This window comes from Natrix helvetica (assembly GCF_964273705.1).
Source record: "Natrix helvetica genome assembly, chromosome: 3".
Classification (NCBI taxonomy): Eukaryota; Metazoa; Chordata; class Lepidosauria; order Squamata; family Natricidae; genus Natrix; species Natrix helvetica.
Window position 1 is genome coordinate 13,096,450 of NC_138549.1, and position 22,994 is coordinate 13,119,443.

The 22,994-nt window shown below is 48.5% G+C and overlaps 1 protein-coding gene across 1 annotated transcript in view; it reads right to left on the reverse strand.

Moving 5' to 3' along the window:
* KLF12 (KLF transcription factor 12) overlaps positions 1-6,069 on the reverse strand; it is a 221,737-nt gene extending 215,668 nt beyond the window's left edge. The window contains exon 1 of the mRNA XM_081949439.1: positions 5,960-6,069. The gene's annotated coding sequence lies outside the window, so the exon portion shown is untranslated. The remainder of the gene's footprint in view (positions 1-5,959) is intronic.
* Positions 6,070-22,994: the final 16,925 nt, after the last annotated feature.

Genomic DNA, 22,994 nt, shown 5'->3' on the forward strand with positions numbered 1-22,994 from the left:
GGGCATGCATGGCAGTAACCAGAAGACTTACATGTGCATGCTGGAAACCAGAGGTTCATTTTCCAGTGTGCGCATGCCCCCTGGGCAGCTCCTCCTCTTCCTGGTCTCAGCGCACACGAAGTGCTCCCTTTTGGGCACTCGGTGCCCCACCACCCGCACTCCCTTTTTGGCACTTGATACCGAAATGGTTCGCCATCACTGATCTAGAGGACTTTCCTCAAAGAGACTGTTGTCTCCCCTGCAGGAAGAGGCCATGATAAAGTCAACGTTTTCAATACAATATCCTTTTCTCGGGAAAGGAAACTAAAGGAAAACCTTGCACAAGGGCACTTCCGGGGGGGGGGGGGTGTCTACAGATGAATACATTCAGTTGGGAAAACCGCCCGTTGATTTAAGACAGGGGTGTCCAAACTTGGGAACTTTAAGACTTGTGGACTTCAACTCCCAGAATTCCCCAGCCACCATGGGAGTTGAAGTCCACAAGTCTTAAAGTTCCCAAGTTTGGACACCCCTGATTTAAGATGCCAGGCCTCACTCCTCGCCTCGCCCGGCTCCACCTTCCCTTCCCTTCCATTTCCTTTCCCAAGTTTGGCAGCTGGACAAGCTTTCCCGATGAATAGCAGTGACAGTTCCCTCTCTACTGGCTGACCTTCCTTTCTCAGCCATCACAGGAGCCCCATTCTGGAACACCAACTCCCTCCTCCTCCTCCTTCCTCCTTCTCCCCGTTCAGGTCTTTGGAGTGACACTTCCTGCCTACTTCGGGCCAAATGTTTTGATACCAGGCCCTGCAATTCATGGGAGAAGGAGACGGCTGTCAGTGGGCCTTTACAGAGAGCTCCGATCCGCCTTCCTTCCGTTCCTGCCCCACCTCTGACATTTTGTCCCTTCTTCCTTCCCCCTCCTCTCCTCCCTCTTTCGTTTTTCTCTGCTCCAGCTTCAACCCAGACTAGGTGTCTTCTTGTTCCGGTGGTTATGAATGCATGGTTTTTAAGAGATGCTTAATCTACCGTGTTTCCCCCAAAATAAGACAAGGTCTTATTTTCTTTTGACCCCCAAAATAAGCCCTTGGCCTTCTTTTCGGGGAGGTCTTATTACTTTTGAGGTGCAGGAGGCAGCGAGCGTGGTCACCTCATGGCTGCTGCTGTGTTGCAATATTTTCAGGGGAGGGCTCATTTTTAGGGGAGGGCTTATTTTAGCACGTGCGCTCAAAAGCCCGATTGGGCTTATTATCTGGGTGTGTGTGTGTCTTATTTTCAGGGAAAGGGGGTGCCTACCACAAAGAAGGCTGCCACAAAGAAGAGGGAGTCAAGCTATTCTCCAGAGCACCTGAAGGCAGGATGAGAAGCAATGGATGGAAACTAATCAAGGAGAGAAGCAACCTAGAACTAAGGAGAAATTTCCCGACAGTGAGAACAATTTGCGTCCAGAAGTTGTGAACGCTTCAGCACTGGAAGGTTTTTAGAAGAGATTGGACAACCATTTCTTGAGGTTAGATCAGAAGACCTCCAAGGCCCCGTCTATTAGTCTGTTACCTACTTTACATTCCAGGACACCAGTTGAAGAAAACTTACAGTCTCTATGGGTCACCACTCAATTTCTACCATGTTTCCTACTGCACAAATCATTTTTTTTTCAAGGTGGCTGAAACCTACTTTTAACATCAAAGTAAGTAAATGCACAAATAAATAAAATTGCAATATATGTTAGATGCCCCGAAGAGGAGGAAAGAGTGAAAAGAGAGTACAGGGAGATGAACATGGAGCTCACAGATGCTTCTGGCATGGATAAATGCACCAAAACACTCCCTCGTAGTCCCAAATGTGATTTTTTTCCCCCAAGAGGCAACTGGACTTTTTGTTTTTTTCTTTGAAGACATTTCACTTCTCTTCCAAGAAGCTTCTTCAGCTCTAGTCCAGTTGCCTCTTGAAAAAACACCTTTGGGACTACCATGACCTGGATGACTGAGAAGCTCCATAGACACTCTCTCGTAGTGAACCACACCTAGCACTGGGGAAGAGTGGGGGTCTCAAGCAACCATCCCTGAAAAAGTTCTCTGTCATCCCCCTTTTAATGGAGATCCCCCAAAAAAGCAACCTAGGATTTTCTGCAACCAAGTGACATGATCCAACACTAGACAGCCCTTCCACAAAGTCCTCTCCAAACACCCAGTCAACCTCTGAAAAGAGGAGCACCAGGGATGAACATGCTTGAGGGATGGTCTCAGTTCCAGAGGAACATTCAGGAGACAAGTAGGATCAAAGACAGCAGGCTTTGGACTGCCTAGAACAAACATGGCATCTTCATTTTGCCAAGAAGTCCATCAAAACTTGACATTTGCAGATCGGTCTTCTGTCAAGTTTTGATGGACTTCTGGGTGAAGTGAAGGTACCATGTTTGTTTTAGGATAGGAGTCAGCAACCTGCGGCTCTGGAGCCGCATGTGGCTCTTCCATCCCCATGCTGTGGCTCCCTGTCGCTGATCGGCTCCACAATTGATAATAATAATAATAAATATTTATTTCTTAGCCGCACCCTCTCCCGCAGGACTCGGGGTGATAGTGCTTTTGGTTAGTCACCGCGCCACGCTAGGAGGAGACTCTATGATGGAGGAAGCAGACTTCCAGCTGGCTTCTGAATTGAACAGGAGGCTTCCGGTTAGGACCTTTGTGGCTGTTTGAGTGTTTAAGGTTGCCAATCCCTGTTCTAGGAGATTGTGGCAGTACAAAGCCTCCTATGGTCCTACTTGTCTCCTGAATGTTCCTATGGACCCGAGATCACTCACTTACTTTTTGGGGATCTCCCAGAATGCAAATCATCATTCCTGACCCCTCCCCCCCCAAAGAGAGATCTGGTCCCTTTTGAGCAAGACCAAAGGGTAAAGATGGGAGTTATGTAAAGACTTGTCCCAAGACGCAAAGTGTTGTGGTTGTTAGTTGCGAAGTGGTGTCTGACCCATTGCAACCCCATGGACAATGTTCCTCCAGGCCTTCCTGTCCTCTACCATCCTCTGGAGTTCATTTAAGCTCACGCCGACTCATCCAACCATCTCATTCTCTGCCGTCCCCTTCTTCTTTTGCCCTCAATTGTTCCCAGCATTAGGCTCTTCTCTAGTGAGTCCTTCCTTCTCATGAGGTGGCCAAAGTATTTGGGTTTCATCTTAAGGATCTGGCCTTCTAAAGAGCAGGCAGGGTTGACCTCCTCTAGAACCGACCGGTTTGATCGTCTTGCACTCCTAGGGACTCGCAGGAGTCTTCTCCAGCACCAGAGTTCAAAGGCCTCAATTCTTTGGTGCTCAGCCTTCCTTATGGTCCAACTTTCATAGCCACACATTGGCAACTGGGAAAACCATCACCTTGACTAGATGGACTTTTGTTGGCAGGATGATGTCTCTGCTTTTTAGCATGCTGTCTAGATTTGCCATGGCTTTAATAAACCTAAAATCCCAGGCTGATGTCCCCATTTAATGAAAGCCCAAGAGTGAGTAGCTTTCACTGTTGCCAGAGGGGGTGTCCCCTTTGTCCTGGGTTCCCAAAAATGGGGCAGCAGGATTCCATGTCACCCCAAGACCCTTCCCTACAGACACACATACACATACATACACACCCCCACCTGAGCCCCCTTTGGCCCGGCCAGGAGACACGCTGCCTTTTCTCCTCCCGAAAAGCCAAGCGGGGTCCTAAGAAGCCCGGGCGGAGATGCTCTGCGTGACCTGAGAGCCAATTCGAGCGGCTCAACCTCTCCCTTCCCCACCCAGGAGCAGGAAAGGAAAGTGACATCATTGTGTTTGTGCAGGAGACAGAGGGAGAAAGGCTGCTTGCCGCTGCTGCTGTTGAGGCTGTGCGCTCGCTCGCTCGCTCAGCCGCGGTGGGCTTTTTCGAGCTGTACCGAGAGAAGCGGGGAGGGGAAGGGAGGGGAGAGCAGGAAGGCTGCCTTACTTTGCCACGGATGACGACAGTATCTTCAGCCTCGCTGAGGACAGGCGCTGCCCCCTTTCCTAACCCAGCTCTCTCTCTCTACTTTGGGCAGACTTGAGGCTGGCGAAGCCAAGGCTGAATATTGACTTAAAAAAAAAAAAACCAACTCCACGTCGGAGAAGCGGCTTCGTTCTCCCGGCCATCTCTTTAGTGACATGCGAGGAGGGAGGGAGGGAGACAGGGGAGGGGTTGTGCATGGGTGCGCACCACACACGCACACACACGCACTTTGCTCGGCTGCTGCTCCTGTTTCATTTCAAGGCTCAGGAAGCGGTGCTCACATACCAGAGCCATATAAAGAAAGCTCTCGCCGCGAAGCTGCTACCTGCCAAGATCGGGGAGGGAGGCAGGCAGGCAGGCAGGGAGGGAGCGCCATGGAAACCGGCCTCTCGGTGCCCCTTGCTCGCCACATGTGACCCTGAAGCGGGGCCAATTTTCCAGCCCCCACCTCCCGGCTCCCGAGCCAATCCAAACAGTCTTTTGGCGCACCGAAGGGCCCCACTTTCGGGCGGAAGAGAAGCACCGCGTCCCCCCCCCCCCATTCCCTCCCACCCAGCCTGGCCAAAGGCTGCAGGGATGAAGGGGGAGGAGGGAGGGGGACACATTCCTGCCAAAAGGGTCCCTCCTTCCCTTTCTCTCCCTCCTTCCCTCCAGGTCGCGCAGCCCACGCATTCTCCTCCCACCCGAAAGCGGGACCAGCTTTCGGCTCACACAACACCCAGGACTGGAAGTTCGCGGGGCTTTTGAAGCCAGTCCCCGGGCTTGATTGGCACGTGTCCGCCAGGCTCCCGCCTGCCCCGACCCCCCGCGTGTCCATTCAATGCTTCGTGGGCGCGGAGGGGACCCCGCGAGCCGCCCCCGAGGGGGCTTCCAGGGACGTTTGGGGCAGCGTTTCTGGGTGTGTGTGTGTCTGTCCCCCTCCCCACTCAGCCGCGAGGAAAACTCGTCAGGGCGCGCTTATCCAGCTTTAACGCATTCCGCCGGACTTTCAAAAGAAAAAAAAAAGATATTTCGGAAGCCGACACCGCCAAGCTCCTCCATCGGCTGCAAACGCTTCGGTAATCGCGATTTAAAAAGCGGGTCGAACAATGCAAGTTTTGTTCGACGGGGAGGCGAGAGAGAGAGGGAGAGAGAGAGAGAGAAAGTCCCGCGGAAAGCACAAATCAAGCACGCTCTAGTTAAGCTTTTGGCCGAAAAAGCGCTTGGTTCGCCGCTTTATCACTTCTCAGCTGAAAAGAAACCCACCCAAAAGAAAGTTAGCTAGAAAGTTCCTGCGCCAAGACCCCGCACGGAGGGGGACCTTCCTGCAAGCCAACTTCCCCCTGGGACCCCGTCTCGGACTCCCCCCCCCTTTCCGCTCGCGGCTCGACCCTGGTTGGCATTAACCCCGGCTCCCCCTTCCCCCAGCCAGAGGGATTTTCCGCCCTCGCCCACCCACTCACCCACCTCCACCCCGCAGCCTGGGCCGGACCGATCTCCCGCAAACTTCTCCCTTTGTCAACTCCTACTCTATCCACCCCCACCCACCCACCCCCAGCAGAAAGGAGGAGGAGGAGGAGGAAGGGAAGGGAGGGGAGGGGCTGGCAGAAGCCCCTTGCAGGGCGAGCCAGGGGGGCAAGTGACAGCGTCGAATCACGGGCACCCGAGCCATCGTCCCCGGAGTGCAAGCGACCCCTCCCGAAAGACGCGGCCCCCCGCCCAGCCGACCTGCTGCTCGCTTGGGGGAGTGGGGGCTGAGCGGCCACTTCTGGTAGATGCGCCATAGGGCTGCCGACCCCCCCCCCCACTCCCGGGGCATCTCTCCCCCAAAACTGAGAAGCGGGGCTCCTGCGCTTGGCTTGGCCGCCAGCTGCAACTGCTGAGCGCGAAGATGCCCCTTCCTCCAGCCCCCACTCAACCCTCCGACCCCCATCTGGCGTCCCAGCGCGGGACGGCCGGGGAGGGGGGGTGCGCCGCCAAGGCGAGAAGAGGCTGCAAAGACCGACCTGATCCGTTGCTGCTTCTGCTGCTGCTGCTGCCGCCGCCGCCGCGGAGCCCAAGGACCCTCCGTCCCTCCAGGGTCCCTCTCCGCCCAGACTCTCTTCTCTTCCTCCTCTTCTTCTTCCTCCTCCTCCTCCTCCTCTGCCTCCGCCACACACCCGCTGCCCGCCAGACACAGACCCCCGCGCGCGCGCGTCCCCGCGCCGGGCGCCCTCCGCTTCTCTCGGCTAGCAGCTTCCCCGCCCGGCTGCTCGCTGGCTCGCTCGCGTGCCCGCGCTTTCCTCCCCCCTCCCCTCTCTCCTTTCCCTCCCTGGCGCGCGCTCGCTGCGGTTCTCGGGGAGGGGGCGAGGGGCGGGGACGGGCGGGGCTGCTTGGCTGCCTGGCTGGCTGGCCGGGGACTTTCGGGGGGCGGTGCGTCAGAACAGCTCTGCCGGGCACAATGCGGCGCCTCCACCGCCTTTCCTGGTCGGGATGCCTTCGGGACGGGGTGGGAGGGGGGGCGCGGCTGCGGCAAGGGAGGGGGGGCTGCCACTCGCCGGCTCAGGTGGGCCGGGCTGCGCAGGGAGGAGGAGGCACCAACCCCACAAAAGCCCCCGGCCCGCCCAGCCTCTCAGAGCAGCGCCCCCCCAGCCAATCCAGGGATGGCCGGAGCGCAGGGCAGCCGCGCAGCCAGCCCAGCCCAGGGGACCTGGGTGCCCAGCCCTGCCCAGCGGCGGGGAACGGGGTGCGCAAGCCAAGGTGGGGCCGGAGCAGTCGATGCTTCCCGGTCCGGGGGCGCAAGAGAAGGATTGTCGGGTTTCCAGAGTCTGCATCCCCCGGCGGTGCAAAGTGGCACCTAAAAGGCTTTCGAAGCAGCCAAACCTCCCAGCACCAGCGGAGGCTTCACCTGCCGCCGGGCTGGGGAATGGCTTCCCCCGCGATGCCCGCACCTGGGGAGGGTTGCGCTCCATTGATCTTCCCTCCCGGTAAGTGGGAGGAGGGCTTCCTGACCAGCAGCTCCGTCCTGAGTTGCCCTTCCTTGCGCTCAGTGGAAGTGCAGGAGAAGCCAAGAAGGTCCTTTGGGGAGAGCTGCTCTGGAGGTCTACCTGGGCTTGCCCCTGGTGAGGATGCCCTGCCAAAGCTGCCAAGTCCCGTTGCCACACAAGGGGAACCTGGAGAACATCCAGTCTTCCCCTTGAAACAAAACCCCCACAGGAATGGGCAATTCACCCTCTTTCAATAGCAATAGTACTTAGACTTATATACTGCTTCAGCTCTTCCCAGCCCTCTCTAAGCCTATAATATGTCTATATTTTATTGCCTGAATTTGAATGTTATCTTTTATTATCAACTATTTCCGAAACTACTTTTCTGAGCAATCTTGTGCAACTATACAAAAATATGAAAATAAATCTCCAAGTTGACATATTAATTCTACATAAATAATTATGCCAGTGGTAAGGAAGGTATAGCCTGCCCAATTTTTTACAACCCCTATCTGTCAACTATAGTAATAGCACTTAGTCTTATATACCACTTTGATAGTGCTTTAGAGCTCTCTCTAAGCAGTTTACAGAGTCAGCTTATTACCCCCTATAATCTAGGCCAGTGGTTCTCAACCTGTGGGTCGGGACCCCTTTGGGGGTCGAACGACCCTTTCACAGGGGTCATCTAAGACCGTCAGAAAACACATATTTTTGAAAAAATACGGAAAACATAAAATGATTTTATGGTTGGGGGTCACCACAACATGAGGAACTGTATTAAAGGGGTTGTGGTATTAGGAAGGTTGAGACCCACTGATCTAGGCCCTTATTTTTCCATCAGAAGGATGGAAGGCTGAGTCAACCTGGAGCCTGGTGAGATTCGAACTGCCGAATTGCAGTCAGTGAGCAGAAGTAGCCTGCAGTACCGCATTCTAACCACTGCACCACCATGGCTCTTGGTAACTCTTCAACCACAGTTTCTACCCCTAATTGTTTCCCTTAACATTTTAGCAGAAATCTTGACTTTCTGTCATTTAAGGTGAGGGTCACTAACCCCCTGGGCCGTGAGCTGTTCAGAACCAGGCCAGGGAAGTGTCAGGTGAGCATGCATGCACATCATATATGTGCAAACAGCATGTGAGTGTGTGCATGTATACTGGTGGGAGTGCATGCCCGCCGTTCACATGAATGGAGCTTGGTGTGTGCACTGGTTGCTGCTTCCGCATAACAATTGCCTCTCTTCCCACCCCCCACCCCCCCCGATAAAAGGTAAAGGTTCCCCTCGCACATATGTGCTATTCATTCCCGACTCTAGGGGGTGGTGCTCAACTCCATTTCAAAGCCGAAGAACCAGTGCTGTCCGAAGGCGTCTCCATGGTCATGTGGCCGGCATGACTAAATGCCCAAGATGCATGGAATGCTGTTACCTTCCCACCAAAGGTGGTCCCTATTTTTCTACTTGTATTTTTACATGCTTTCAAACTGCTAGGTTGGCAGAAGCTGGGAGAAGTTACGGAAGCTCACTCTGTTGCAAAGTGCCAGGGATTCAAACTGCTGACATTTTGATTGACAAGCACAACATCTTAGCTATTGAGCCACCTAATCCTACCCTCAAAAAATGTTGGTCCGCAAAGCCAGAAATGTTGAGGAACTCTGATTTAAAGTGTCTTTGCTCTGGTGCATTATTATAATTTTTTAGCTTTTTCTCAACATCATCACTAGATGTTTTCTCCCAAGGCCTTTGAGGATCTGTAGGGTTTTTTTTTTTTAGGGTGTGGCACCTAGCATTGACTGCTTCAATGGGATCAGTGCTGAAAAGAGTTGAATGGCATGAAGACTTTTCAGCCATTGCATGCATCCGAACATCCTGTTTTATTTTTCTCAATAGATTCACAGTCAACTTGTCACCCCTATTTATCCATCATCATCATCATCATCATCATCATCATCATCATCATCATCATCATCATCATCATCATCATCATCATCATGATGTTAGTCTTTGATGAGCTTCACAGCCTTTGGGGCTGGTTGGTAGCTCAACAGCTCGAGTCCTAACCAAGGACCTAGGAACTGTTAAGGTAACGTCGGAGGATATAGGCTGTTCCAAGTAAGATGATTTTTTGTAGAGTCAGAATGTTCAAGCCAGGTAAATTTAGAATTTCCAAATAGTGAGGTAGCCCTTTAGGTATTGCTCCAAGGGCTCCAATTACAATCGGGATAACACTCGATTTCTTTGTCCACAGTCGCTCAACTTCAATTTGCAAGTCCTGATACTTTGTGATTTTTTTTCTTACTGCTTATCTTCAATTCGTGCATCACCAGGTATTGCAATGTCAATGAACCAAACTTTTTTTCTTTTCAACTATTGTTATGTCAGGTGTGTTGTAGGTCAAGTGCCTGTCAGTCTGGATTCTGAAGTCCCACAAGATCTTCACTTTCTCATTCTCTAAAACCTTCTCAACCTGATGGTCCCAGTGGTTTTTGCTGTACTCAAATCCAAACCTCTGGCACAATTTTCAGTGAATGATCTTAGCAACTCGGTCGTGGTGTTGTAGGTAGTCAGTTTGTGAAATTTTGCTGCACCCACTGATCAAATGGTCGACTGTCTCATCTTTATTATTATTATTATTATTATTATTATTATTATTATTATTATTATTATTATTATTATTATTATTATTATTATTGCATCAACAGAATTGTATCACAGCGGCCAGTTGTTTTATTTTATTTTATTTTATTTTATTATTTTATTTTATTTATTTATTTTCTATTAAATACATTTCTTAGTGCTTAATAAACATCCTGTTATTTGGGCATTTAATTTACTTAACAATGCAAATTGCATTCTTAATCTTCGCCCCTTTTTTTCAGCCATTGGTAAAATAAATCCCATGTCTGATAATATTCTACATCCTCTTTCTGTTTAATTTTCAATGTCAATCTATCCATTTCTGCACAGTCTACTAATTAATATCTTCATAACTATTTCTTCATTTCATGGTATATCTTCATTTCTCCAATAATCTGCGAAAGTAATCCTCGCTGCTGTTAAGGCATGTAATATTAAATACATACTTTTCTTATCAGGTTCTTCTGATATTATACCTAATAAAAACAGTTTAGGTTTGAAATCTACCTGTTTCCCTATCATCCTTTCTCACCACCTGTGTATCTTTGCCCAATATTTTTTTTTGCTTTGTTACAAGTCCGCCATCAATGATAAAATCTGCACAGTTTTTTAATTACATTTCCAACATTTGCTAGACATATTTTTAAACATTTTAGCTAATTTAAAGGTAAAGGTAAAGATTCCCCTCGTGCCGGCGGTAGTATTCAGCAAGTTCTGACCAGTTCTGGAGAACCGGTAGAGGAAATTTTGAGTAGTTCGGAGAATCAGTAAGTACCACCTCTGACTGACCCCGCCCCCATCTATTTTCTGACTCCCGAGTCTCAGCTGATTGGGAGGGAATGGGGATTTTGCAGTATCCTTCTCCTGCCCCGCCCACCAAGCCATGCCCACAGAACCAGTAGTAAAAAATTTCGAATCCCACCACTGTTTCGCACATATGTGCTAATCGTTCCCAACTCTAGGGGGTGATGCTCATCTCTGTTTCAAAGCCAAAGAGCCAGCGCTGTCCGAAGACGTCTCCATGGTTCTGCTGTGACCCACCGCCTGCTCCAGCTGCTCGGCGGAGCATCATGCAGCTGCCATGCACTGCACACATGTGCACAACTGGCCCATTTCCCTCAAATACAGGTAACGAACGAGAGCAGGCCGGCCCTCCAAAGCACAGGTATGGTATGGTGGCTGCTGCTTCTGGCAGGCACTGGTACACCCGTACCAGGGCATACCACCTGGAAACCACCACTGCTGCAGACCACTAATATGATCTGCGTAATGACCGAAAGAGTGGCTGTGGCTAGGTGGTCATGTGACTGGGTGGGCATGGCCATCTCAGTGTCACATCAAGGGGTGTCTCGCCATCCTTCACTTGCCCTTCCCCTCCCAGTCACTCCTTGCTTCCCCGGCCGGACTCCTTGGGGCCCCAACAGGAAGCAGATGTTGGAGCTAAGCAGCCACCATGAGAAAGAGTTGGCAAATCAGCTCAGTTCAAATTGGATCTGACTGAGAAGGAGGCTCAGCAGAAGCGCATCACTGAGGACTAGGAGCATAGGCTTTCCAAGCAGAGGAAATTCCTGCAGGAGTGCAAGGCCAGATACCGGTGCCAGAAAGCTCAGCAGGCTGAGATGGTCAGCCAGTTCCAGGCCATGATGGAACAAGGCCCTCCAGCTCTTCGCCCAAAGCCCCTCACCAGGAGGCTGAAGTAGACCCCAAGGGAGAGGCTCTGCAGTAAAGCCCAAGGGGGAGACTCTGCAGCAACACAGGCATTCATTGCATGTATCCATCCCAGGGGCCGTAATTTGAGGGTGCCTGATTTAGTGCAATATAAAAAAATGCAAATAATTTTTCTGCGGCCCACCAAAATTTTCTTGCGGACCACCAGTGGTCCACAGGCCACCAGTTGGTGACTGCTGATCTGGAAGATTCCTTAGCTCTCTCATCAAAGATAAGAATGTGAAGCATACCCCCTGGCAGATCTCTGGATGCGGACAGGAGGAACATTCCTTGGGTAAACTCATGCCAACTCTAGAGCTAAGTCATGGCCATGGCGTCCTCATACTAGGAGCTTGGAGAATGGTCTTCTCCAAGACCTCTGTCCCTACCACCAATATCTGCTGGTTCAACTTGATGAATTGTAGAGATGGCCACGTTAAGACCATCCCATAATATGATGACATTTTGCAATGCTTCAGAAGAACACTATGCCTCTGGGGAAGGCTGAGGAACACTTCTGACATTTTCAACCTATATTTTCAGCCTGAATGCCCAGGAAATGTCCCCTTGAGCAGCTGTCAAAGCTTTCTTCCAAGAGCTTTCTTTCTCCTAACCTCACAAACCAAACTATCCCTGCCTTATGAGCTCATCCATCTAGCTCGGACAGGAGCTTAACCCTTTCAACGACACAGACACAACAACAGCCCCAACAATTCCCTGGGTTTTTCTTTCTTTTCCTCTTGGGTTGGGATTCAATCTTTTTATGCTGCAACTTTTAAAACAGAATAACAGCGTTGGAAGGGACCTTGTAGGTCATCTAGTCCAACCCCCTGCTCAAGGCGGAGACCCTATACCATTTATGACAAATGGCAATCCAATCTCTTCTTGAAAGCCTCCAATGTTGAAGCTCCCACAACTTCCCAAGGCAACTTCTGTTCCAGGGGTGGGTTCTGGCCGACACTACAGCTGGTTCACTCACGTGTGCATGTCACACATGCACGCTTGATGCCTGCTGAGGGCGCATGCACAGTTCAATAGAAATTGTTCCACACATGTGCAGAACTAAAAAACAAGATGGGGGCACCAATGGCACTGACCGTGGAACCGGTTTGGGCGTGTGGCAGGCCTGGGCCGCTGCCGGTTCCAGCGACCCAAGTCTCCATACCACTACTGGCTCACCCAAACTGGTCTGAACTGGTAGAAACCCACCACTGTTCTGTTCCATTGGTTGATTGTTCTCAATGCCAGGCAGTTCCTCCTTATTTCTAGGTTGAATCTCTCCTTGGTCAGTTTCCATCCATTATTCCTTGTCTGGTCTTCAGGTGCTTTGGAGAATAGTTTGACTCCCTTCCTCTTTGTGGCAACTTCTCAAATATTGGAAGACTGCTACCATGTCTCCCCTGGTCCTCCTCTTCACTAGGCTAGCCATGCCTAGTTCCTGTAACTGTTATTCATATGTTTTAGTCTCCAGTCCCCTAATCATTCGGGTTGCTCCTCTGCACTCTTTCTAGAGTCTCAACATCTTTTTTTTATAGTGTGGTGACCAAAACTGGATTATTTGGCTTACAATCATTTGCTTAAAATTAAGGCCAGGGCATGAAGTCAGAGAGCCCATGGGGGGGGTTGAGCCTTAGCGATTCAAATGTTTCATAGGTTTATCAAAATATTAAAACAGAAGTACAAAGAAGAATGGAAACAAGGGAGGAAAGGAGGAACAGAAAATAATGTAAGGTAAGAAAAGAAAAAGAAACTCCTAACTCCTTTTGATGCAGTAAAATAAGGCAGCAACATAAAACCTCATCTTTTTCATTTTCACATAATGATATACTGTATACTAGCCATTTCTATAACAACCAAACCAGGGGTGGGTTCTGGATCCTCTTGCAACCAATATGCTGTGACAGGGCTGGGCATCCACCACATGGATGTGCACTGTGCATGCATTCACACTCACTGCCCGCGACACTCCAGCTGCTCGGCGGAGCATCGCGTAGGTGCCGTATGCTGCCTGCGTGTACGCAAATGGCCTGGTTGGGTCAAATACAGCTCAGGAACGAGGGCGGGCAGGTGGGCCCTCCAAAGCACTGGAACAGAACGGTGCCTGCTGCTCCCAGCAGACACCAGTACACCCGTACCAGGGCGTACCGCCCGCAACCCACCACTGAACCGAAGCTATCTAGTCAGCAAAACTCCAAATCATATTTTCCCCACCTCGAGCACAAAGTCCAAAAGTGGTTTCCAAATAGAAACAAAAGTAATTGACTTATTTTCTTTAATCAAAGCAGTCAGTTTTGCCCTCTCTGCTAAGTCCATCAACTTTTGCAGCCGTTCGTCCATTGTTCGATTCAAAATATCCTTCCGTTTTTGGAAGAGTTTGAGTCTTGAAGTGCCTGCATATCCCAGAGGAGGGATAAAAGTGCAAATAAATAATGAAAGTATACAGGTAGTCCTTGACTTCTTACAACTCCAATCAAGTTCAACAGTTCTGTCGTTAAGTGGAACATTTTCTAAGTGAGTCTTGCCCCATTTTACAACCTTTCTTGCTGCTGTTGTTAAGTGAATCATTGAAGTTGATAAGCTAGTAGCATGGTTGTTAACTGAACCTGTCTTCCCCCTTGATTTTGCTTGTCAAAAGGTTGCGGAAGGGGATCATATGACTTTGGGACACAGCGACTGTCTTAAGTATGAACCAGCTACTCGGTATCCAAATTTTGATCACACGATCGTTGTAGAGATGCCTCAAAGGTTGCAAGTTTGAAAAAAGTGGTCGTAAGTCACTTTGTTCAGCGCCATTGTAACTTTGAATGGTCACTATATGAACTGCTGTTGTAAGTTGAGGATTACCTGTACTCAAATTTGCAGAAAGTGTCAGGCTTCATTTCATCCCATGTAAAGGAAGGTTCAGTTTCTCTTAGGACAGAGGTGGGGAAACGATGCCCCCTTTATGACTTGTGAACTTCAACTTCCAGAATTCCTGAACCAGTATGGCTGGCTCAGGAATTCTGGGAGTTGAAGTCCACAAGTCATAAAAGGGCCATCCTTCCCCATGCTTGTCTTAAGGGCTTACATTGAAAGCTACTAAACCTTTGGTAGGAGGACCAAACTTTTGACCAAACTTTGACCAATTGGATTCTAGAGTAGTAAGAAACAGAGGAAAATAATAATAATTAAACAACTAGTACATTAATCCACCTTTAACAGATTAACAGAGTTGGAAGGGACTTTGTAGGTCATCTAGTCAACCTCCCACCCAAGCAGACCCTACATCAGTTTTGACAGATGGCAATCCAGTCTGTTCTTGAAAACGTCCAGTGATGAAGCTCCCACAACTTCCAAAGGCAAGCTGTTCTGTTGGTTGACAGTTCTCATTGTCAGAAAATTTCTCCTTATTTCTAGGTTGACTCTCTCCTTGTCTAGTTTCCATCCATTATTCCTTGTCTGGCCTTCAGGTGCTTTAGAAAATAGTTTGACCCCCTCCTCTCTGTGGCAGCCCCTCAAATATTGGAAGACTGCTCTCCTGTCTCCCCTGGTCCTTCTCTTCACTAGACTAGCCATGCCCAGTTCCTGCAACCCTTCATCGTATGTTTTAGTCTCCAGTCCCCTAATTGTCTTTGTTGGTCTTCTCTGCACTTTTTCCAGAATCTCAACATCTTCATCATGTTGAAAATAAGGCTTGCAGGTGAGGCTCATTGCTTGGATAGGAAAATCAAGATGTTGTTTAATGTGTTAAGCCAGTTGTAGCCTCCTCCTGCCTGAGGAAAGAGAACAGGTAAGATAGTTAACCCATGAGGAATAATATGTGCCTCCTGCCTTCACACCTCATGATAATGACGGTGATGTGAAGAGTAAATGGAGTGTAGCCAGAGAGCAGCTGTGTTCTGGTCAATTCCAGCTGTTAAGGGAGTCCTGTGAAAACAGCCAAAGCGGGGCTCTGAATTGGGTTGTGTGCTGAATGGGTCCCCAGTGAAAGCATGGCTGTGCATATGGCAGGAAGTCATATATGCCCTCTGCCCTCACTTCTGGCACTTTAGAAACTCCTGGCACTTGATATGCTCGCCCTGTCTGTGATCGTTCAAAGGAAACTTGCAAACATCAAGGTTGTGAGGAAGTATCTGTATTCAAGATGGACAGTAAGATAGATGATAGATAGATAGATAGATGATAGATAGATAGATAGATAGATAGTTAGATAGATAGATAGATGATAGATAGATAGATAGATAGATGATAGATAGATAGATAGATAGATAGATAGATAGATAGATAGATAGATAGATAGATAGATAGATAGACAGACAGACAGACAGACAGACTTGCGGGATCGTATCCTGCCCCATACATCCCTGCGACCAATTCGCTCGCACAGAGAGGGACTCCTCCAGGTGCCGTCCACCAGACAATGTCGGGGGGCGGCGTCTAGGAGTAGAGCCTTCTCTGTTGCGGGCCCAGCCCTGTGGAATGACCTTCCCCCGGATATTAGGACTACCTCTGACCTCCGCGCCTTCCGGATAAAGCTCAAGACGCACCTATTTCAAGTAGCTGGCCTGGCTCAACCATAGTTCGTTCACACTGCTCCTGACGGGTTTTTTAATTTTTGTGACTTTTAGACTTTTATTAGGGGATTTTAAACTATGTTTTAACTGTCTTTTCTTATCTTCATACCTCCTCCATGTACGCGTGTTCGTTTATTCTGTGTGTGTATTGTCCATATTGTTTTTTATGTGTTTTATTGTACGCCGCCCCGAGTCCTTCGGGAGAGGGTGCGGCTAAGAAATAAATTTATTATTATTATTATTATAGATGATAGATAGATAGATGATAGATAGATGATAGAGGCAGGCAGGCAGGCAGGCAGGCAGACAGATACAGGTGATAGATAGATAGATGATAGATAGATAGATAGATAGATAGATAGATAGATAGATAGATAGATAGATAGATAGATAGATAGATGATGATACATAGATAGATGATAGATAGAAAGATTGAATTATAGATGGATGGATGGATGGATGGATAGGATAGGATAGGATAGGATAGATAGACAGACAGACAGACAGACAGACAGACAGACAGAGACAGACAGACAGACAGACAGACAGACAGACAGACAGAGACAGATAGACAGGTGATGATAGATAGATAGATGATAGATAGATAGATAGATAGATAGATAGATGATAGATAGATGATAGATGATAGATAGATAGATAGATAGATAGATAGATAGATAGATAGATAGATGATGGATGGATGTGTCGGTGTGTGTGTGTGTTTGTGTGTGTGTGTGTGTGTGTGTGTGTATATATATATATATATATATATATATATATATATATATATATATATATATATATACACACACACACACACACACACACACACACACACACACACACTCTTTTAAGAGCAGGCCAGTGACGTGCGGTGAGAGTTATGGCTGGTGAGGCTGGTGATGTCATCAGGAAGGCAGGGAATGGGACCACGTGTACAGGCCTCCAGCACACGTGGTCCCATTCCCCACCTTCCTGAGTGAACATTAAGGGGACCGCGGAGTGCACTGATCCGCGTAGCGTTGCTTCCTCCACCGGCGCCAGTCCCTTTCCCCTCCCTCCTTCAAGGTCTCCCACCAACCCAAAGCCTGATCCCCAGAGGCCTGCCTCGGGCCTTCTGCATCCCCCTAACTCCTCCCGCATGGCTTCTTCAGCATCATCACCTCAGCGAAGCCCTGCCTTGGCAGCCAGCAAAAGACCTGGTGGCTCCCGGGAATGGCCCCACATCAAATGAGAGACTCACCTACAGGGCGGGCCTTTCCCGAGCCGCCGACTCCGAGAAAAAAATCGGGGTGAGGGAGGGAGACACATAAAATGGGGGCAGGAGCTTCCCAGGGGTGTGGGAGAGGAGGAAGAAGAAGAAGAGCCCATCCAAGGCTTGCAGCCGCCAGCACCCACAAATGCGGGCAAGTGGCGGTGGGTTGCTTTGCATTTGCTTCCTAAAGACCCGAGAGGCGGCGGGCCGGCTGTGTGGTTGTCAAGCGGCTTCACCAATCGCTGCCCAGGAAAAGCGGCTCCGTGGGGCCCCGGTGGCAAGGCTTGAGCGGGTTGAATGGGAAAGCAACGAAAGGGGCTGCGCTTTCACCCTGCTCAAGCCTTGCTGCCTGCAGCCACCGCCCACCCTTGCTGCCCCTTTCGTTGCTTTCCCGCCCCCCCTCGCTGCCCCTTTCATTGCTTTCCCATTCAGGCGGCTCCGCTTCCCATTCCCATCTCCCATTCAGGCGGCTTACCATGCAGGTGGCAAGGCTTGAGCGGGGTGACAGCGCAGCCGCCTGAATGGGAAAGCAACGAAAGGGGCAGCGAGGGCGGGCGGTGGCTGCATAGAGGAACTCCGAGGAGCTGTGTTTCCCAGGCTTTTGTTGGTGGTAGCTGGACCGGAGCCCAAGTCAACATGAAGGGGACCTTTTCCCCCCATTTTTTTTTCTTTTTATGATGAGAGCGGTGAGGCTCTGCCTCCCCTGCCTCCACTGACCGCACGTCACTGGAGCAGGCAATAGCATTTTATTTTTAATGTGTGCCAGTGTGCTCACAGTAAAAAATGACAATCTTTATTGTCATTATTCTTATCTTTAATCAAGTGTTGGAGATCTACCTTCTCTCACCTCTGGGAGGACAAGGAAATAGCTTTCTACTGAAAGTTTTGGGGAGAAATAAGAAAGGATCATTCATGGAAAACCCCAAAGAAGAGGGAGTCAAGCTAATCTCCAAAGCAACTGAGGACAGGGCAAGAAGCAATGGATTGAAGCTAATCAAGGAGAGAAGCAACCTGGAACTAAGGAGAAATTTCCTGACAGTGAGAACAATTAATCAGTGGAAAAACTTGCCTCCAGAAGTTGTGAATGCCCCAACACTGGAAGTTTTTAAGAAGATGTTGGATAACCATTTGTCTGAAGTGTTTCCTGCCTAAGCAGGGGGGTTGGACTAGAAGACTTCTAAAGTCCCTTCTAACTGTTATTCTGTTAGCTCAAACTTGGAAGCAGACCAGGTCAAGAATTCTGGAAATACCTGCTTTTTTGGAGTATAAGATGCTCCGGAGTATAAGATGCACCTTAGTTTTGGGGGAGGAAAATAAGAAAAAAATCCTTTGCCTTTGCCTACCAGCATCCATGGTATTCAGCTGGCACATGGTAACAAGTTCAGCCAATGAATAGGCAGAGCAACTAAGTCAGCCAATAAGGGATATTTGGACTATGAAATTTCCCATGTGAGCAACAAGGAGACAGGAAGGAGCCTGGCTTAGCTGAGAACTGAAAGTGAAACTGCTTGTGTTTTGCTTGTATTTACTGCTACCTTGGAAAACCTGCTTTTGGTAATGTATTGTATATTATTATTATTATTATTTTGAATCCTGCTGAATCAGTTACTTGTGTGTGCTTTCTGAATGTGATGGCCGCTGCAAACTCTGACCAGCCAGGTCAGCTTCAGCACTTATTTCAGCCTGATTCAGCACAGCTGATTGACGGGTGGATCGGACTGCCGGAATACCTCCAATCAGCTGTTCCAGGCTGCAGGGATTGCCACAGACCATCGCTGCCTCCATGCCTCATGTTTTTGGCCTCTGGTGCAGGGGTGAAATGCTACCAGTTTGGCCCAGTTCGCCCAAACTGGTAGTAAAAAATACTACCAGTAGTAAAAAATACTTTAAAAAGTTTTTTAAAAAGTTCTGATGATGGCATATCGCACAGCTGATCTTCGGAACTTGTTTTTTTAACTACAGGTTCTCCAAAAACAGGGGGTGGGGGGTGCTAAGAAAGAAAGAAAGAAAGAAAGAAAGAAAGAAAGAAAGAAAGAAAGAAAGAAGAAAGGAGAAAGAGAAAGAAAGAGAAAGAAAGAGAAAGAAAGAAAGAAAAAGAAAGAAAGGGAGGGAGGGAAAAAGGAGAGGAAGGAAAGACTACAAACCTGGTACTAGATGCAGCTTCAGAGGATAATCCAGGGATGGAAGGGACCTGGAGGTCATCTAGTCCAACCCTGCTCCAGCAGGACATTGTTAAAGTGAGTTTCTGCCTTTTGATCCCTGAGTTACATGACTACATAGCCATGCCCACCCAGTCACATGACTCCCCACCACCACCAAACCATGCCCACCAAGCCATGCCCACAGAACCGGTAGTAAAAAAAACCAGATTTCACCACTGCTCTGGTGGGGGTGGGTAGAGTTATGTTTGGTGTATAAGATGCACCCAAATTTTCATTCTCTTTTTTTTGGGGGGGAGGTGCATCTTATACTCTAAAAAATACAGTACTTCCTCTGCTCTGCAGATACTTTCCATCACTGCCGATATTTTTTGAGGAGAAAACATGGGATTGGCTTGGCCAACCTGTTGCCCTGGTGATGCTCTCTTGCATGGCTGGAGCACATTTCCAGTCTCGGGGGGGAGGGGGGCTCCAAGCCCAGTGGTCAGGTACATGCTTTGCATTCAAGAAGAGATGGAGTCAAAATGGAGGCATTTTGAGCTAGAAAGAATTAAGTGGGAGGAGGTTGAAAAGATTGCAAAGATGCTGCCAGTCAATCTTGCACGTTTAGGAGTTGATGGGAAAGATTCCTAGACTTTGACACAGGTCACTTCCCCCTCTCTCAGACATCCCCTCCACGTAAAACGAAGGTTAATCGATTTCAAATGACAGCAAGACGTCAAGCCATAAGCCTTGTACATACCTTTGGTGCAAAAACAGAAATTATTTTCACTGTCTTAGTGCTTGCTGTTGCCAAGTCAAAGGTTCCCATGCTGTACATGATTATTGGAGAGGTCACTCTGAGAAACACTGAGGGATTTTTTCTCCCTGAGTAAATGTGTTGGTCTAAGCTTCCACAGATAACAAGAAATATGTACAGGTAGTCCTTCTTGCCACATCTGTTAAGGGAATCATTGCAGTTGTTAAATTAATCACAGAGTTGTTAACTGAACCTGGCTTCCTCATTGACTCTGCTTGTCAGAATATCACAAAAGATGATGAGATGAGATGAGAAAGAGGAAGGGAAAGAGGAAGAGAAAAGAAAGAAGAGGAGAGGAGACAGAAGAACAGAAGAGGAAGAAGAGAAGAAGAGAGATGAGAAGAGGGAAGCAGGTAAGAGAAAGGAGAGAAGAGAAGAGAAAAGAGGAGGGGAAAGAGAAGGAGAGGAGAGAAGAGACAAAGACAGATGAGAAGAGAGAAGAAGATAAGGGAAAGAAGAGAGAAGAGAAGAGACAAAGACAGATGAGAAGAGAGAAGCAGAGAAGGGAAAGAAAAGAAGAGAAAAGAGAAGAAGAGAAGGCAAAGAAGAGGAGAAGAGAAAGAAGAGAAGAGAAAGGAGAGAGAAGAGAAAGAAGAGAGAAGAGAAAGAAGAGAGAAGAGAAGAGAGAAGAAGATATGGGAAAGAAGAGGAGAGAAGAGAAGAGAAGAGACAAAGACAGATGAGAAGAGAGAAGCAGAGAAGGGAAAGAAGAGAAAAGAGAATAGAGAAGAAGAGAAGGCAAAGAGGAGGCAAGGAGAAGAGAAAGAAGAGAAGAGAAAGAAGAGAAGAAGAGAAGAGAAGAGAAAACTTTTATTGCTATGTTTCACTATGAGAACACTGGTCCACATTAAAAATGAAATTTGGTTGCCTGCTTTCAAAAGGAAGTATATATCAACCCATACACATACATGACACACGTCTACACATGCTATATACTGGGAGGGAAGGAGGGAGGGAAGGAGGGAGGGAAGGAAGGAGGGAGAGAGAGAGAGAATCACTGTCCATACAAAGCGGAGAAAGGAAACTTGAGAGTTCCCAAGATTGTTGCCATATGGAACAAAACTGACTGAATCTATGATAATCACAGGACCCTGGAATGCTGCGACCGTCGTAAATATGAGCCAGTTGTCAAGCATCCGAATGTAAATCACAGAACCAGGGGGATGCGGCAATGGTCATAAGTGAGAAAAACGGCCATAAGTCACTTTTTTCCTGTGCCGTTGTAACTTCCAATGGTCCCTCGATGTTCTGTGGTGAGTCGAGGGTTATGGACTCACCACAGAACTGTATCTGCCTGTATCTTTCCTGGGTTGGTTTGAACTGAATCCCCACGTGGCTCCAGCATGAGCTGCTGAGGTTCTATCCTCAACGCTTTGCTACTCCGTTTTGGGCCAGATGAAAGAAAGGGAGATAACAAAGCAGCAGTGATGTAAAAGTGCCCTGTGTGTATTTGCCTGCCAGAAGCAAAATAGGGCAATTACTGAACTGTGCAAAGTCCACTGCGGAACAGAGTGTCACTTTTAACTTAACAAAACAAACACAGATGGAGCCGCATGGATGGGGGAGTTCAATATCCAAAGATGTCAACATAAAAGCACTTTCCCGTTACCCATTTTTGGTACGAAACGTGATTCCATTTTGGAAACTTAGTAGCTAATAGCTTGGGATTTATACAAGAGGAGACACCACACTTAACGGAATGACAGAGGTGGAAGGGACCTTGGAGGTCTTGTTGTCCGACCTCTGCTCAAGCAAGAGACCCTGTATCCTACCAGCTCGGCCCAGTTCAGCCCGGCTTGACCCAGTTCGGCTTGGCTCAGCTCGGCCCAAATCGGCTGAACCAATTAGTGGTATGGCGGTGTGCGTCGCTAGAACTGGCAGCAACCCAGGCCTGCCATGCCCCCAAACTGGTTCTCCTGCCCGCGTCATTGGCACTGCCATCTTGTTTTTAAGTTCTGTGCATGCACAGAACAATTTTATTTGAACTGTGCATGTGCGCGGTACACATCCAGCATGCGCATGCACGCAAAGTGCATGCACGAGCAAACCAGCAGTAAAGACGGCCGGAACCCACCCCTCGCCTATATCCATGATGGCGAACCTATGGCACACGTGACACAGGTGGCATGTGGCGTCCTCTCTGCAGGCATGCGAGCCGTCACTCCAGCTCAGGTCCACTGTGCATGCATGCTTCCTGCCGGTCAACTGATTTTTGGATCTCTGCCATGAATGCGCGGTGGTCGGGATGCATGCGGGAGATGTGCATGCATGTGCAGGGGCGAGGGAAGTGTGGGGTGTCTGTGGCACCCCCCCCGCCCGTTTCTGGTCCCAGGAGGCTTTAGGGAAGCCTGCTAGGCCCAAAATGGGGCATGTGAGGGTCGCATGCCCATGTGCAGGGGGGAGCGTGGGAGGATTGCACGCACATTGCATTATGGGTGTGCGCACGCATTGTTGTGTGCGCACACATGCTTTCGGCACATGACAACAAAAAGGTTTGCCCTCACTGCCCTGTATCATATATTTGAGAAATAAGCATAAGTCTTCTGGGTATTTCTTTTATTTACATTTTTACATTTTTCTTCCCAGTTCCTCTTTCTAAAAATACATAGACAGACCATGTCTACATCAGGCCTTGTACTTCTGAATTACATGCTAATGGTTCAGTCTGCAAAAACCTTGGAAGATACTCCGCTATAAAGTAGCCTATAGATTGTGCCTGTTTTCCTCTCTATAGTTGAACCAGCAGATAACACTGGGGAGACCCAATTAAAGATTACTGAGAATTCCCGGTCCTGATCAATATACATTCTTGTTTGTTAAAAACATTATTTCTAGTTCATGAAGTTATAGGATGATTGCTGTTCTGTTCATAATAGAGATATGTGTGGTTTTGTAATATTATCTCTCTTTAGATATAGAGATAGCAATGTAAATATAGATATGGATATAATAGAGATAGAGATAATA